At 42.1% G+C, this 17,570-nt stretch overlaps 1 protein-coding gene across 8 annotated transcripts in view; it reads right to left on the bottom strand.

Moving 5' to 3' along the window:
* The window catches only part of atxn1a (ataxin 1a), a 390,269-nt gene that overhangs the window by 151,804 nt on the left and 220,895 nt on the right, over positions 1-17,570 (bottom strand). Inside the window, exon 6 of one of the 8 annotated variants that reach the window (XM_078539213.1) lies at positions 14,416-14,458. The exons of the other annotated variants lie outside the window; for them this stretch is intronic. The gene's annotated coding sequence lies outside the window, so the exon portion shown is untranslated. The remainder of the gene's footprint in view (positions 1-14,415; positions 14,459-17,570) is intronic. 8 annotated transcript variants of the gene reach the window in all.

The raw sequence follows: 17,570 nt of genomic DNA, 5'->3' as shown, positions 1-17,570 counted from the left end.
ATGTCACAACTAGACCCACATATCACTAATTTGGTCCATCATACTTAAATGATTGCCTTTAGATCTCAGTTAACCATGCCAATTTGCCTGAATATTCACTTACTATCACAACCAAGTTGGAATGAAGAACCAGTAGCCCCAATCAGATCACTCAAATAATTTCTTCGAAATGCTGTCACCATTTCTTCCTCAGTCAGCTCAGAATTTGCCAAAAATAGATGTACATCAATCACATAACAAAATAAATATTTCTTTAAAAAATTTAAGATGTACTCAAAAGTTGGTGATTTAATTTAAAAATGCCTCAAGGAATATTCCACACACACATCTGGCTCACGTATGTGCTCTTTGGGACCTGAGTTACGAGTCCTGCTTCAGTCCCAGAGCTTGTAGGCTGAGCAGTTCCAGCTTGGTGTTGATAAACTGTGTAAGAAATGCATCATGGAAATTTTACATGCCTACTATCATAGAAATAACATGTTTAGATAATCAAGAAATACTGCAGTTTCACCATGGGAGTTAAAGGTGAGGAGACGCATCTTAATTAGGTTTTGTAAAGTGGAGGAAAACACAAACATTATCTGAAGACATTTTTGCATGAGTAATGGTAAGTTTAAATTTCTCTCTCATGTCCGTCACTTGATATATTGTTTCAGTAAATGGATAGATCGCGCCCATGGGCAAACCACAAATGTTCAGCTGGAGTAAAACCACGCTAACCATCAGAAAATGCACTTCAAATTTCAGAGACAAGTGCTGCCACTGAGCTAAAACAGGGCCAGAAGGTCATGGATTCAAACTTCAATCCAGGACATCACAAAAGCCAAGCTGCACTGTTGTAAATGCTCTCCTTTGGATGAGAAATTAAGCTGAGCTCTCATCATCTGTTCAGGTACATTTAAATGAATCCATGGCACTATTCAAAGGGCAGGGAGGTCCTCCCAGGGACCTGGCCAACAACAACAGCTTGCATTTACATACAGCTTTTAACATTGTGGAACGTCACAAGGCACTTCGCAGGAACATTAACAAAATTTGACAGTCACACAAGCAGATATTAGGACAGGAGGCCAGAAGCTTGGTCAAAGAGCTATGTTTGGTAAAAGCAAGAGAAGTATAGAGGCAGACAGGTTTAGTGAGGGAATTACAGAGTTTAGAGCCTAGACAGCTGAAGGCATGGCTGCTAAAGTTGCTGCAATGAAAATCAAGGATGCCTCAACTAACCACCAAAAACAGACTCAAAAGACCATAAGACATAGGAGCAGAAATTAGGCCATTTGGCCCATCGAGTCTGCTCCGCCATTCAATCATGGCTGATAAGTTTCTCAACCCCATTCTCCCGCCTTCTCCCCGTAACCTTTGATCCCTTTGATCAAGAACCTATCTATCTCAGTCTTAAATACACTCAATGACCTGGCCTCCACAGCCTTCTGTGGCAATGAATTCCATAGATTCACCACTCTCTGGCTAAAGAAGTTTCTCCTCATCTCTGTTCTAAAAGGTCTTCCCTTCACTCTGAGGCTGTGCCCTCGGGTCCTAGTCTCTCCTACTAATGGAAACATCTTCCCCATGTCCACTCTATCCAGGCCTTTCAGTATTCTGTAAGTTTCAATCAGATCCCCCCTCATCCTTCTAAACTTCATCAAGTATAGACTCCGAATCCTCAAACGTTCCTCATATGTTAAGCCTTTCATTCCTGGGATCATTCTCGTGAACCGCCTCTGGACCCTCTCCAGGGCCAGCACATCCTTCCTGAGATACGGGGCCCAAAATTGCTCACAATATTCTAAATGTGGTCTGACCAGAGCCTTATAAAGCCTCAGCAGCACATCCCTGCTTTTATATTCTAGTCCTCTCGAAATAAATGCCAACATTGCATTTGCCTTCCTAACTGCCGACTCAACCTGCAAGTTAACCTTAAGAGAATCCTGGACTAGGACTCCCAAGTCCCTTTGCGCTCCAGATTTCTGAATTATCTCCCCATTTAGAAAATAGTCTATGCCTCTATTCTTCCTACCAAAGTGCATGACCTCACACTTCCCCACGTTGTATTCCATCTGCCACTTCTTTGCCCATTCTCCTAACCTGTCCAAATCCTTCTGCAGCCTCCCCGCCTCCTCAATACTACCTGTCCCTTACATGCAAGATTTTGATCCAGACTAGGCAAATGAAAAAATTGAGTTATCGATAGCAAGCATTGAGAATTTGGAGGCATTGTTATTTTCTTCTTCTCAACATTTAATTCTGTTAAAATTAAACTCTCCTGCTGTATCAGACTAGCCACCTCATTGGCTGGTATAAAGATGGTTATAGCCTCACATGCCTGTTGTTCTTGGCTGCTGCAGGAATAGCACTATAGCCTCAAAAGAAAACAGGACAGTATTGCAATATACCGTTGGCAAGAGGAAGGGTCATTTGATCCATCTGAGTTCAACCATCAAGAAAGAGCCAAAAATGACTCATTATTCCTATTTGTTCCAAAGTGGTCAAGCAACCTTTCTCAGCCTGTTACAACAAACATAGTTGAAAGACATGCTCATACTTACTGGAATAGCAAGTCTTAGATTCTAGGTCAAAATACATGAAAGTGGTGCATCCAATTGTTTTGGGGATGGAAAATGACCTAAATAAAATGTTTAGATTTAATAGTGAAATAGAAAGAATGAATACAAGGCCTTTGTTCATTCCCAAATTCTTAATGTTCTGATTTCAAATAAGCATGAATAGTAGTATCTTGCTAGTGTTACCGCAGCAAGCAAGCCTCAGGTCCATCACATTTTAATCAAAACAGGAACCCAAATAATAAGCTAAAGACCAAAAATGCATGACAGCTATTTAAAGACATTGATTCCAAGCTACCCATCAAATATGTGTTGTGCCCAAAAACTGGTCATCTATAGCACCACAAATCCCTCTCAAGATAAATGTGACATTTATGGAAAGGATCTTTACAATGCAAAACACTTGTAATTTGTTCTACCTATAAGGAGACAAAGCAAATTACTTTCATTTACTGATAGCCTGGTGGTAGAAGATGCTAGGTTTCACAGCCAGAAGATAGCTACTTAGCAAGTATACAATACAGTTCTGTCATCAAGAGTCTCTCATCATAATAGCAAGCATTAGCATTTCAATGAAATGTTATTATTTTGTGGCAGCTGTGGCTTAGTTGGTAGCACACTCTCCTCTGAGTCGTAAGACTCCGTCAGGTTCAAGTCCTATGCCAAGGCTTGAGCAGAAAAATCAAGGTTGATATTCCAGTTTCAGTACTGAAGGAGTGCTACACTGTTGGAGATGCCAGATGAGATGTTAAACCTGAGGCCCCATCTGCCTCTTTGGTGGATATAAAAGATCCCATGTCACTACTTTGAAGATGAGCAGGAAAGTTATCCATGGTGACCTAGCTAATATTTATCCCTCAATGAACATCAAGCAGATTATCTAGTCATTTTCATAATGCTGGTGTGTGAGCTTGGTGTGCGCAAATTGGCTGCCGCATTTCCTGCATTAACACAGTAACTACACTGGAAAATTATTTCATTGGCTACAATGCACTTTGGGATGTCTGTTGGTGATGAAAGGCACTATAAAAATGCAAGTCTTTCTTTGCTTTTCTTTCCTAATTAGAACTATAGAAAAGTTACAGCACAGAAGGAGGCCTTTGGCCCATCTTGTCCATGCCATTTCTGAATACAAATTCCAGAGCTCTAAAGTGACACAAAAATCATTTGCCATTTTTTCATAATTAAATATATTTTAAGGCAAATGAACATTCTTTTTATATCTTTTGCTGTGGTTGGGTGGGGATAGAAGGGGGGGTGGAGGTTAGAATTTTTAATCCCATTCTTTAATGGAATTAACACTCCAATGAACCTAATTGCTATTAACACATTAAAACCCAGCAGAATCCACTGGCTGATAATGTTCAGCTAAACTGAATATACTTGGTTAAGCCATTAGAGGCTAACACATGGCTGGCTTGTGTCCAGATCTGTGCTAATGATAGCAAATCAAAAAGTGACCTACACTCACTGGGTACGTGGGGAGCAGGAAGCAAGCATCATTGATTACACCTAATAAAGGATGCCTGATTCACCCCCTACGCTAGAAATCCTGTGTGCCATGAATTAAAAAGTAAACTGTGTCAGTACCCAGTTTCAGTACTGTATTTATTGGCTTAAAAAGGAGTCATATGCAATAATTAGAAACAGTAATGTCATAATTAGAACCAGTTCCACAGTAAACCAATTTGAATTCTTGACTCTGCCTAAGGAGCCATGTTAAAGGTATTTCATTAAAAAAAGAACAATTGTTTTCATCTAATTGCTTGCCAAAATTGTGAGATCAGCATTTTCGGGAGGAATTGCATGGATTTGGTTTAGTACCTCAAAAGCCAGATATTTTATAGTTAATTTAAAAAATGGGCAGAGCACTTTAACCACACCCTCAGTCTTCATCCATCAATGAAAAAGCAATTGATAGGCTGCCACAGACTGCCATCAACTGTTCTCTTGATGACCCTCCCAAGCTGTTAGAAACGACAAAAGCTATCAAACTCCTGTCTGCTGGAAAAGCTCCAAGAGCTGATGCTATCTGAGCCGAGGCCTTCAAGGCCAGAGGTCAATGCCTGGTAGTGAAGAAGTTCACTGACTCTTTCAGTCCATGTGGGAGCAAGGAACCATCCCACAAGAATACAAAGGTGCCTCCACTGTCCACCTCTACAAGCAGAAAAGAACTTGCCAATCTTGTGACAATCATAGAGGAATGTCACTCCTCTCTATTGCTGGTAAAATCTTTACCAGAATCCATCTGAACCACTTAGTGCAACATTTCAACTAGGGTCTGCTGCTAAAAAGTCAGTGTTGTTTCTGAAAAGATGGAGGAACCACTGATATGATGTTCGAGTTAGGAGAAATGCCAAGAACAAAACATGGACCTCTACACCATGTTTGTTGACCTGACCAAGGTCTTTGACACAGACAAACATGAAGGCCTTTGGAAGGTAATGGAGAAATTTGGCTGCCCTGAGAAATTCACCTCAATGGTTTGACAGTTCCATGACAACATGCTCGTGCGTGTCCTGGATCATGCCAAATCTTCTGACCCATTCCCAGTTACTAATGGAGTTAAACAGGGCTGCATGTTAGCTCCAACTCTCCATGTTTTTCCCCACCATGCTCTCTACTGCCTTCCATGTTGGTGATCCTGGCATCGCAATCAGATATCTCTTGGATGGAAAGCTGCTCAATCTCAGACAACTCCGGGCAAAGACCAAGATCTCCAAGGACATACTTCACGATTTCCTGTTTGCCGATGACTGTGCACTAGCTGCTGATTCAGAGCTGGAAATGCAACATAGCATGGACCTGTTCTCTAATGCATGCAACAACTTCAGCCTTATGATCAGCATAAAGAAAGCTGAAGTAATGTATCAGCCTGCTCGAGGAAAGCCCTCGCTCGAGCCAAGGTTTCAGTTCAACACCAAAACCTGTCAGCTGTGGATAAGTTCACTTATCTCAGCAGCACACACTCTCGATCTATCTATATTGATGATGCAACACATGCAAGAATTGCCAAAGCAAGTGTAGCCTTCAGCAGGCTCCGAACATCAGTCTGGGAATGAAGATGAGCAGGTCTGCCTACCAAACTAAGTCCACAGAGCAATAGTCCTGCCCACTCTGCTCCACCCATGAGACTCAGACTCTCAAGAAACTCAGCCACTTTCACTTGAGCTACTTTCAAAAGTTCCTGAAGGTGAGATCGCAGGACAAAATATCAAACACTGGGGTGCTCACCCGAGCAGGCATGCCAAGTATCTACACTACATTGAGATAGTCACAACTGAGTTGGTTTGGTCGTGTAGCCGGAATACCTAGCGCTCGCTCACCAAAGCCAATCTTCAATGGAAAGCTTGAGTCTGGGATGCGCTACATGACACTCTGAAGGCTTCATTTTGGAGACAAGCACACCTAGGATCACTGTGCTTGGCACAACCAAATAAAATAAGCCTCCTCTGAAAGCAAGTACAAATCAGAGGCAGAGAGAAAACACAGGAGAGGTAATCCTGAGCCAGCAACTCATCCGAAATTCATCAGCAATATGCTGTCCTATTTGCAGCAGAACCTTCCGGGTGCAAATTGGCCTTATGCCCACCGGAACCTTACCAAATACTCCAGAAGATGAAGATGGTCAGTTCTGTCTCGAAGGATGAACAACAGTTAATTATCTCATACCATGATTTATAAGCATGCCTTCATATTGGATGCTGCTGCTGTGCATCATCCCATTAATCTGTTTAGGTTTAATCATGGCCAAATTAAGATACAACAGAGACAACTCCTTTTAAATTGAAATGCCACTACTCATAGATTTCACCAGCAGAGTAATCATCTCTGGATCATTTAGAAATGCAATCGAATGAAGATTATATTATAGTTAAGTTTTTTTTTAAACAGTTTATTGATTCTTTCAGTAACAAAATAAGTACAAAAGTAGTATCTCACGAGACATTTTTATGTCCATCATTCGCTGCACTGCAAGTTCTGATTCTAAACCAAGGAGGAACTAAACACTCCCTACAGGAAGGAATGGAAAATGAGAAGGGAAGGCAATCTGCATTATTCTCATGCAATTGGTTATACAAAAACAGATCTCAAGATCCAAGGAACTGTGGCTGGATGAAGACAAAGCTAAACCAAGATAAATACGTTACAAAAGTTAAGGGGGTGGTAATACAAAAGGATCAAAATATAATTATACAAGATTCAGGAAACAAGAACTCATCGTTAAGCTAATATTCTCAGGCACTGCATTCCACATTTGCTGATTCTACAAGAATGACAAATTATGATTTGCTAATGTTGCTATTTAGAGGCTTCAACTTTACTGGAGTAAGGCAAGAATTTCAGGAAGAACTCCATTACAAATACAACTGCTAAAAACACCTCCAAGCCCATTGCAAGGCAAAATGTTTCATTCAAAACATTCCCAAAAAGACCAGGTGTCTTGTGTTGGGGTTCAAATTTAAACATTTAACTGTACAGTGTGTAATTGACAGAAGGTAAAGTCGCACGCGATCAGAGGTGAGCTGGCAAGATGGATACAGAATTTGCTTGGTCATAGAAGACAGAGGGTAGCAGTGGAAGGGTGCTTTTCTAAAAGGAGAGCTGTGACTAGTGGAGTTCCGCAGGGATCAGTGCTGGGAGCTTTGCTGTTTGTAGTATAAATAAATGATTTGGAGGAAAATGTAACTGGGTTAATTAGTAAGTCTGCAGACGCCACTAAGGTTGGAGGAGTTGCAGATAGTGAAGAGGATTATCAAAGGATACAACAGGATATAGGTCGGTTGGAGACTTGGGTGGAGAAATGGCAGATGGAGTTTAATCCGGACAAATGCGAGGTAATGCATTTTGGAAGGTCTAATACAGGCAGGAATTATACAGTAAATGGCAGAACCATTAAATGCATCGACGGGCAGAGGGATCTGAGTGTACAGGTCCACAGGTCACTGAAAGTGGCAACGCAGGTGGATCCAACAGAGGGCGCTGGTGAGAAGTGACTGAAGCATTCTGAGAGAAGTCACCACAGACACCGCGACTTAGGAGGGAATTGAGGAGGACCCACTGTCAAAGAACGGAATAGCCGCAAACATTACATTGCTGTAGTGTTTCCATCTCTCCCTCCTCCTCAAACCTAAAAAAGAGAGGAAGAGGCAGTGCCTTCAGGAGTGTACCAGACCTGCAAGGGACACTCTTCTGAAAGTGGATTTTTAAAAAAAAGCAGCTGATTGGTGAGTAAATCCTGGGAGCAGACTTGGAGGGAGGAGCACCGGAATGGTGAGTATAAATCTAGCTTACCTTGGGGATTCGCGGCCTTGTCTCCAGGGAGGAGACTCAGAGGGAGGAGCACCGGAGTGGTGAGCTCGGGGCACAGAGTAACTGAAGCCAAAACTGAAAAAGTAACATCACAGGAAAGCTGTGACCTGATTGGTTGGTAGGAAATCTGCACCAAATTTGGAAAAAAAACAATGCAAAGCTAATTAATAAATTAATTATCTAAGTCGAGATGGCTGGGCAGGTGATGTGCTGTAGCTGGATGATGTAGGAGCTGTCAGATCCCATTGCAAGCCACAGTGACCACAGCTGCAGCAAGTGTTGGTTCCGGCTCAGAATTGATGAGCTGGAGTCCGAGCTCCGGACGCTGCAGCATATCCGGCAGGGGGAGAGTTACATGGATGCTTTGTTTCAAGAGGCGGTGACACCCGGTAGATTAAGTACCTCAAGTCCGGTCAGTGGTCGGGGTCAGCAGGGTGTGACTGCAAGTGAGGCAGGTAGAGGGATCCTGTGTTCAGGAACAGAGGAGACTCAGCTCTTGACCTTGTCCAACAGGTACGAGGTACTTGCTCCCTGTGTGGATGAGGAACAGGGAGGTGAGCCAGCTGACCACGACACCGTGGCACAGGAGGCCATTCAAGACGGGGGAGCAAAAAGACAAGTGGTAGTTGTAAGGGATTCTATAATTAGGGGAATTGATAGCATCCTTTATAAGCAGGATCGAGAGTCCCGCATGGTATGTTGCCTGCCCGGTGCCAGGGTGAGGGACATCTCTGACCAGCTTGAAAGGATATTGGAGAGGGAGGGGGAGGAACCAGTTGTTGTGGTCCACGTCGGGACAAATAACATAGGTAAGACTAGGAAAGAGGACCTGTTTGGGGATTATCAGGAACTAGAAACTAACTTAAAGAACAGGTCCTCAAGGGTTATAATCTCCGGATTACTATCCAAGCCACGTGCAAATTGGCATAGGAATAAGGGAAGTAAACACGTGGCTAAAGGAGTGGTGCGGGAAAGAGGGGTTCCATTTCCATTTCGTGGGGCACTGGCATCTGTACTGGAACAGGAGGGATCTGTATCGTTGGGACGGTCTCCATATGAACCGATCTGGGACCAATGTTCTAGCGAAAAGGGTAAATAAGGTGGTCAACAGGACTTTAAACTAGAAAGTGAGAGGGGAGGGAAGGGTAAAACTCCAAGAAGTATGACTAATGGGAAACAAAGCAGCAGGTTAGCGTGTCGGGGGGGGTGGATTCAACTTCATGGAAAATTATGAAAAAACTGAACAGAAAGCAGAGCCCAGGAGAGGCTAATAAAGCCCCAGAACACAAAATAGGACAGTGTTTGGAAACCGCTAGGAATCTAACATCAAGCACATCAGATAAAGGGACAACCAGGAGAAAGGGGACGGGAAATACAGGACTGAAGGTGTTGTATCTGAATGCACGCAGTATACGAAATAAGGTAAATGAGCTTGTGGCACAGTTTGAAATTGGCAGGTATGATGTGGTGGGCATCACGGAGACATGGCTGCAAGGGGATCAGGACTGGGAGCTAAATATCCAAGGATATACATCCTATCGAAAAGATAGGCAGGTTGGCAAAAGGGGTGGGGTTGCTTTATTAGTAAGAAATTAAATTAAATCGATAGCAAGAAATGACGTTGGGTCAAATGATGTAGAATCTGTGTGGGTAGAATTGAGGAACCGCAAAGGTGAAAAAACCATAATGGGAGTTATGTACAGGCCTCCAAACAGTAGTCAGGATATGGGGCACAAGATACATCAGGAGATAGAAAAGGTGTGTAAGAAAGGCAAGGTTACAGTGATCATGGGGGATTTCAATATGCAGGTAGACTGGGAAAATCAGGTTGGTAGTAGATCCCAAGAAAAGGAATTTATGGAATTTCTATGAGATGGCCTTTTGGAGCAGTTTGTGGTGGAGCCCACTAGGGAACAGGCAATTCTAGATTTAGTGATGTGTAATGAGGCAGATTTGATAAGGGAGCTTAAGGTGAAGGAACCCTTAGGAGGAAGTGACCATAATATGATAGAATTTACCCTGCAATTTGAGAGGAAAAAGCTGGAATCAGATGTAACGGTATTACAGTTGAATAAAGGCAACTACAGAGGCATGAGGGAGGAGCTGGCCAGAATTGACTGGGAGATGAGCCTAGCAGGAAAGACAGTGGAACAGCAATGGCAGGAGTTTCTGGGAGTAATTTGGGAGACACAGCAAAAATTCATCCCTAGGAAGAAGAAGCATACTAAAGGGAGGACGAGGCAACCATGGCTGACAAGGGAAGTCAGGGACAGCATAAAAGCTAAAGAGAAAGCATACAATGCGGCGAAGAGCAGTGGGAAACCAGGGGATTGGGAAGCCTACAAAGACCAACAGAGGACAACTAAAAAAGAAATGAGGAGGGAGACGATTAAATATGAGGGTAAACTAGCCAGTAATGTAAAAGAAGATTGCAAGAATTTTTTTTAGATATATAAAGGGTAAGAGAGAGGCAAAAGTGGACATTGGGCTGCTGGAAAATGACGCTGGAGAAATAGTAGTGGGGAACAAAGAAATGGCAGAGGCACTGAATAGGTACTTTGTGTCAGTCTTCACCGTGGAAGACACGAGTGACATCCCCAAAGTTCAAGAGAGTCGGGGGGCAGAGGTGAGTATGGTGGCCATTACCAAGGAGAAGGTGCTAGGAAAACTGAAAGGTCTGAAGGTGGATAAATCACCTGGACCAGATGGATTACACCCCAGAGTTCTGAAGGAGATAGCTAAAGAGATAATGGAGGCGTTAGTGGTGATCTTTCAGGAATCACTGGAGTCAGGGAGGGTCCCAGAGGACTGGAAAATCGCTAATGTAACCCCCTTGTTTAAGAAGGGAGTGAGGCAAAAGATGGGAAATTACAGGCCAATTAGCCTGACCTCGGTCGTTGGTAAGATTTTAGAGTCCATTATTAAGGATGAGATTTCAGAATACTTGGAAGTGCATGGTAAAATAGGGCAAAGTCAGCATGGTTTCATCAAGGGGAGGTCATGCCTGACAAATCTGTTAGAAATCTTTGAGGTAACGAGTAGGTTAGACAAAGGAGAGCCAACAGATGTTATCTACTTGGACTTCCAGAAGGCCTTTGACAAGGTGCTGCACAGGAGGCTGCTCAGTAAGATAAGAGCCCATGGTGTTAGAGGCAGGGTACTAGCATGGATAGAAGATTGGCTGTCTGGCAGGAGGCAGAGAGTGGGGATAAGGGAGTCCTTCTCAGGATGGCGGCCAGTGACTAGTGGAGTTCCGCAGGGGTCAGTGTTGGGACCACAACTTTTCAGTTTATACATTAGTGATCTAGATGAAGGAACTGAGTGCATCCTGGCTAAGTTTGCAGATGATACAAAGATAGGTGGAGGGACAGGTAGAATTGAGGAGGTGGGGAGGCTGCAGAAGGATTTGGACAGGTTAGGAGAATGGGCAAAGAAGTGACAGATGGAATACAACGTGGGGAAGTGTGAAGTCATGCACTTTGGTAGGAAGAATAGAGGCATAGACTATTTTCTAAATGGGGAGAGAATTCAGAAATCTGGAGTGCAAAGGGACTTGGGAGTCCTAGTCCAGGATTCTCTTAAGGTTAACTTGCAGGTTGAGTCGGTAGTTAGGAAGGCAAATGCAATGTTGGCATTTATTTCGAGAGGACTAGAATATAAAAGCAGGGATGTGCTGCTGAGGCTTTATAAGGCTCTGGTCAGATCATATTTAGAATATTGTGAGCAATTTTGGGCCCCATATCTCAGGATGGATGTTCTGGCCCTGGAGAGAGTCCAGAGGAGGTTCACGAGAATGATCCCAGGAATGAAAGGCTTAACATATGAGGAATGTTTGAGGACTCTGGTTTATACTCAATGGAGTTTCGAAGGATGAGGGGGGATCTGATTGAAACTTACAGAATACTGAAAGGCCTGGATAGAGTGGATGTGGGGAAGATGTTTCCATTAGTAGGAGAGACTAGGACCCGAGGGCACAGCCTCAGAGTAAAGGGAAGACCTTTTAGAACAGAGATGAGGAGAAACTTCTTTAGCCAGAGAGTGGTGAATCTATGGAATTCAGAAGGCTGTGGAGGCCAGGTCATTGAGTGTATTTAAGACCGAGATAGATAGGTTCTTGATTGGTAAGGGGATCAAAGGTTATGGGGAGAAGGCGGGAGAATGGGGTTGAGAAACTTATCAGCCATGATTGAATGGCGGAGCAGATTCAATTAGCCGAAGGGCCTAATTTCTGCTCCTATGTCTTATGGTCTTATAAGGTAGTCAGGAAAGCATTTGGCATGCGTGCCTTCATTGGCAGGGGTGTTGAGTATAAAAGTTGGGAAGTCATGCTGCAGCTGTATAGAACCTTGGTTAGGCCACACTTGGAATATTGCGTGCAATTCTGGTCACCACATTACCGGAAGGATATGGAGGCATTGGAGAGGGTGCAGAGGAGGTTTACCAGGATGCTGCCTGGTCTGGAGGTTATTAGCTATGAGGAGAGGTTGGAGAAACTCGGATTGTTCTCACTAGAGCGACGGAGATTGAGGGGCGACTTGATAGAAGTTTACAAAATTATGAGTGGCATGGACAGAGTAGATAGTCAGATGCTTTTTCCCAGGGTGGAAGAGTCAATTACTAGGGGACACAGATTTAAGGTGAGAGGAGAAAACTATAAAGGAGATATGCGGGGCGAGTTTTTTACGCAGAGGGTAGTGAGTGCCTGGAATTCGCTGCCAGAGGAGGTGGTGGAAGCAGCTACGATAGTGGTGTTTAAGAGGCAGCTTGACAAATACATGAATAGGATGGGAATAGAGGGATACGGACCCCGGAAGTGCAAAATGTTTTAGTTGACGGGCAATATGATTTGCGCAGGCTTGGAGGGCCTTAGTGCCTGTTCCTGTGCTGTACTTTTCTTTGTTCTTTGTTCTTCTTTCTTCTCGTATTGAACTTCTCCCTGAAGTACTTATCTTTCTCTAGTAAACTGATAAAGTTAACTTTCCTATCTTTTATGGGTCAACAAATTACACAATGTGGTAAAAACACTGAACCACGCGACTGAGCCTTCTCTTGAACCTTGTGAATGAGTGAACAAAAATAATTACAGCAGAATTTTCTTTTAATTTGTTTGAGTAGAATATTTGCTCTTATATTGGTGTTAGTTGAATGTTTGTGCCATTTGTTCATTAGTCACTTTCTGGGTCTTCTAGAAACTAGATTTAGTGGATGCAGCAGTTTCATATCTCAGGGATAATGGCACAAACAGCTCACTAATATCAATATAAAAGGGGTGCATGAAGTTCAGGCAGCAATTGTTGGTGGCAAACATCACAAATTGGTCTCTATACTTGTTAATATAACTAATTAGGTCAAAACTGGGAAAGACATTAAGAACTTAGTACTTCGATAATTTAATAATGCGCAGTGTTTTGGTCAAGAGACATGTCACACCCCTAAGTGGGCTTGCCCTTGAAAATCCCTGGCTTACCTCCACTAGAGCTGAATTTTAAAAATGTTCTGTGCTTGTAGGCACTAAAGAGCTTATAATCACATGCGCTGTGTATGTAGCGAGAGGAGCTGCATCACTGTCATTTGAAATTTCACAGCAGAGCTCTGCACACATTTGCACTCACACGAGCGGAATCTCTTTACTTCACCACTTTGTGCCCCACTCACCCGAAACAAAAAAAATGAAAGCAGGAATTTTAACTGCAACTGTCTGCTAACGTTGTTAAAATACACTCATTATTGAAGGGGTGACGCAAGTTTTTTTTTCTTTGTGATGAACAACACGTAGCCTTGCTGTTTATGTATAAAATTTATACATATGTTCTCACTGACTCGTGTACATCTCAAGCTGTTGATATAGCCAGACTTTCTTGTTGTGATTTAGAATTTGCCTAACTAGGTACAGCCCATACCAAATCTCCAGGTGCACAAATTTCAAATAGGACAAATAGCAAATAAAGTTATGCAAACCGTAGTTACTGATAGGTCTTGGGGTTGCAGATTGGAATCTTCTGATTTACTTACTGTATAGCTCACAACTTGGGCACTAAAACTCAAAATGTGCTGTCAACCCCAGCAATTATCTTGTTTGACATTTCATTCGAAACGTCATCTGGGCACATTGATGTTGTGATCATTATGTGCACAAGTGAGTCTTGGACTGTATGGATTTGCATGCACATTATGTCATAAAGACATTCATTCTTGTGTGCTCTGCCTGAAGGCAGGTTGGTTCCTTGGCCCATTATCTGATTCTTCATTCTGAGCCATTTTCATGGCAGATTTTTTTTTTTGTCAGTGCTGATGTGCCATTGCCTTCCATTCTCAGCAGCAGGCCCCAAGCCTATCTCAGCCAGAACGAGAATCAAACCTACGCTGTTGGTGTTACTCTGAACCAAATGTTAGCCAACTGAGCTAACCAGCCCTCCAAACACACACATGCACAGAAAATTGTTTGTGTGCAAGTACACACCTGGTTAATTGAGCAAGGGGGAGGGAGGGGAACTCAGTGACAGTAAATTATCACAGCACAAAAACCCACAATTTGTCTCACCTGAAAGTTGAAGGCTGATAAGACAAAAATGCAAGGACCCCAGCTGAAATAAAATTGGGCAGTCTTAAAATCATTCTGAGTGGGCATGAGGCCACAACACAAACTCCAATAGCTGGGCAATGGCCGTCATTAAGCTAGCAATATCACTCAGAGAAACAAGGCTAGACCTGGCAAATTTGCACTACTACAGTATGGAATGCTGATCAGAGGTTAGGAGAGCAAAGGGACTCACTCAAGTTTTGTTGAAGGCCATTTCCAGAGATCCTAGCTTAAAAGAAATGCCTGTGCTTTTATTTGAAGTGTTTACATTTTTTAAAAAAAAATCTATCACCCCGGCGCTGGAGACTCTGAACCCTTGTCTACAGAGTAAATCTGCTGAAGGCCACAAGAGAAGCCAGTTGCTTTAAAGAACACCACTGCAACAGAGTAAAAAGTTAACACTCCACATTTGGCCCCGTTACACTGAAGACTGAGAGTTCTGAATGCCAGCAATAGGTGCCCAAAAAAGGTAATGGCTTCCATTTCCCAGCACTAACATGCCTCAAGCTTGACGAATACAAACAAATTCTCTGTTGTGTCTTCACAAATATTTCTAAGGCACAAGAGTTTCATGTTTGAAGAACCTACCTCTCCTACAAGGTGCTGTGAAGACTGGACAAACAAGAGGCTGTCATACAAAATAAGTACATTTCGGTCCATCTCCAATGCCAATCGGTATTATAATTGGCTTGACACATTGAACTGATTTGGTATTTGCAATAGTAGAATCAACTGCTTGAATTGGCACTATAATTAACCAAAGAATATTTACTTCCAAAGAGAAAACGTAGCATTAAATGACAGCCAGCTTTGAATTCATATTTGATGCTAATGGTATAGTCAGGTGTCATGAAGCTATTAATGTATATATTATTGGAAACTATTTCTCTTTTAAAATAGAGGTTTAGTCTGTGGGTGTGCCTTAATTGGATTAAAGCCAGCTAGTCTGGGTGCTTTGATGTGTACTAGTTTTGACATGTGAGAGAGATAGAGTGCATTTGCATTTTTTGAATCGAGCATTCAAAAAGTGGGGTGAAAACTACCACCTAGCTTGCAAATACCAAGAAATATGTTTATACTACTAATAAAATTGGTACTATGAAATGGGTTTTATTGTCAAAAGGTGGAGTTCAAAGAGGCTGGTGATACTATGAGAATTTACATTCAATGAGCGATGTTAGGTATAACTTCAGTAGTTTTGTGTGTGCAGGGCAGAGGCAATATGAGATCAAAGACAGCTGTCAACCTCCAACTGTCTCCACAGGAACCAAAGTGAAAAGAAGCTCATTTTGAACTTGTAAGGTGAAAATACTTTGCCTGGTGTTTGGTTAAGTCAATGGGTTGCTGTTGCCTTAATGGAGATTAGTTTGGGAATTTGTTAAAAGTTATGATAGTAGTAATTGGAAGCCATGCGTAAATTAATAAAAATTAACCTGTGTAAATTAATAAAAATATTTCATTTAGTTTAATGTAAAACCTCGAGAACTGGTGGTTTGATTCCTGAATTTAGAGTTGCATCTCAAACATAACACTTAAAATTATAGGTTATGACAGTTGTTTAAAGTTTCCCTCTGGGATTTTTAAATAACCCATCTTAACAAACTGTCTCATAACACAGGTGACTTAATGCTCTACAATTCCACAGCCCTCAATTCCCTTCCCTGTTTTTCCCTATTGTATTGTAACCAATATCTGGTGAAGCAATACCTCATGTTGAATCCAAATAGTGTCAGGTGACAGATTTTCTAATCCCTATTGATTTGTAGCTCATTAATCTGGTTGCATCTTATATTATGCGGGTTATTAAACATTATTGATCTCAGCTCTTAATTGTCTTGACAGAAAATGAGTCCAGCCTCTGATGTACTACTGAGCCATTATTGTAAATGTTTCAAGCGTTGTTGTTTACAAATTGTAACTCCTAGTATGGAGACAATTAGTTATTCTGTTTAAAATCAGAACAGTGTATCTTATATTTTGGTTAATGTGCCAGTGAGAAACATTTAAAATGTACTAGGAAGTACAGTATTTAAATGCTTAGGACAGGTCTTGCCCATCATAAAATGCATCTTTAAATTTCCCCCAAAAAACACACCCAGCAGCAACCATTTAACCTCAAGCTGTCTCACTAGGTTTGGTACAAAGTCGTGAGACAACCAGTCATTACTAAACAACTTCGAAGTGCAGGCAGTTATAGCATGATATATTAAAAATGTTTTTGAAGCTTAAAATGCACAAGTTTTCAAAACAAAATACTGCATTTGAGAGCACCCCAAATTCTTAACAGATGTGTTATTCAATCTACATTAACATGTTGTAAAATTTGGTTAGCTTTTCAGAGTTCTGAGGGTCCTGCTGTTAGCAACACAGGCCAGAAAACTCTGGATTTGATTACTAGTCCATGCAATGTTACCTGACCTTAGTTGGGGAAACAATTAACCCTGGGCAGCATGGATGGGAAAAAAATCAGCCAGAGTTCTCCTGGTTGTTATCTAGTATTACCAGCTGGAATGGTCAAAGGAAGGCAGAATAGGATTTGCATGTGATGCCCTCCATGGGTGCATTCCAAATTTCACTATTTGGGCTTACACATTAAGAATGGCTACTTGGATGAGGTAATTGATAATGGCTAATGGCTGTGGAACAGTACCCTAGCAAGTGTCAGCACCAGCAGAGAAATGGGGAAGAAAATGGAAGAATTTATCAACAAATATGCATCAATAACATATCAATAAACTTGGCAATCCATCTTCAATGGCAGAGGTTTTTTAGCCCTCTAGGGGTCAGCTTTACATTCTGACAAGATTTTATCAGTGATGGGGGCTTGATGTCCAGTTCTGGACAACTCCTGCACAAGTTGCAAGGTTTGCATATATTGTTTTTGCATGCACAGCTCTAACTAGTGATGGTCTCTATAATAGATGCTTCAAGAACTTTACACAACATGACATCTGACTGCATCAATCAGCACCAATCCATAAATCCCTGTCAATTTCACTCTCCTCCAATATATTTTTACATGAGCCAAGGAAAAGTTACAAAATCTCTCCTTTTTGCAAGTACAAAACCCTCCCCCTCCCCTTATGGTATTCTGTCTTTTGACCCCATATATCAAA

This window comes from Cetorhinus maximus, chromosome 3 (genome assembly GCF_964194155.1).
Source record: "Cetorhinus maximus chromosome 3, sCetMax3.hap1.1, whole genome shotgun sequence".
NCBI classification, from domain to species: Eukaryota; Metazoa; Chordata; class Chondrichthyes; order Lamniformes; family Cetorhinidae; genus Cetorhinus; species Cetorhinus maximus.
The sequence above is the reverse complement of the archived record's forward strand: the minus strand, read 5'-3'. Positions and strand labels throughout refer to the sequence as shown.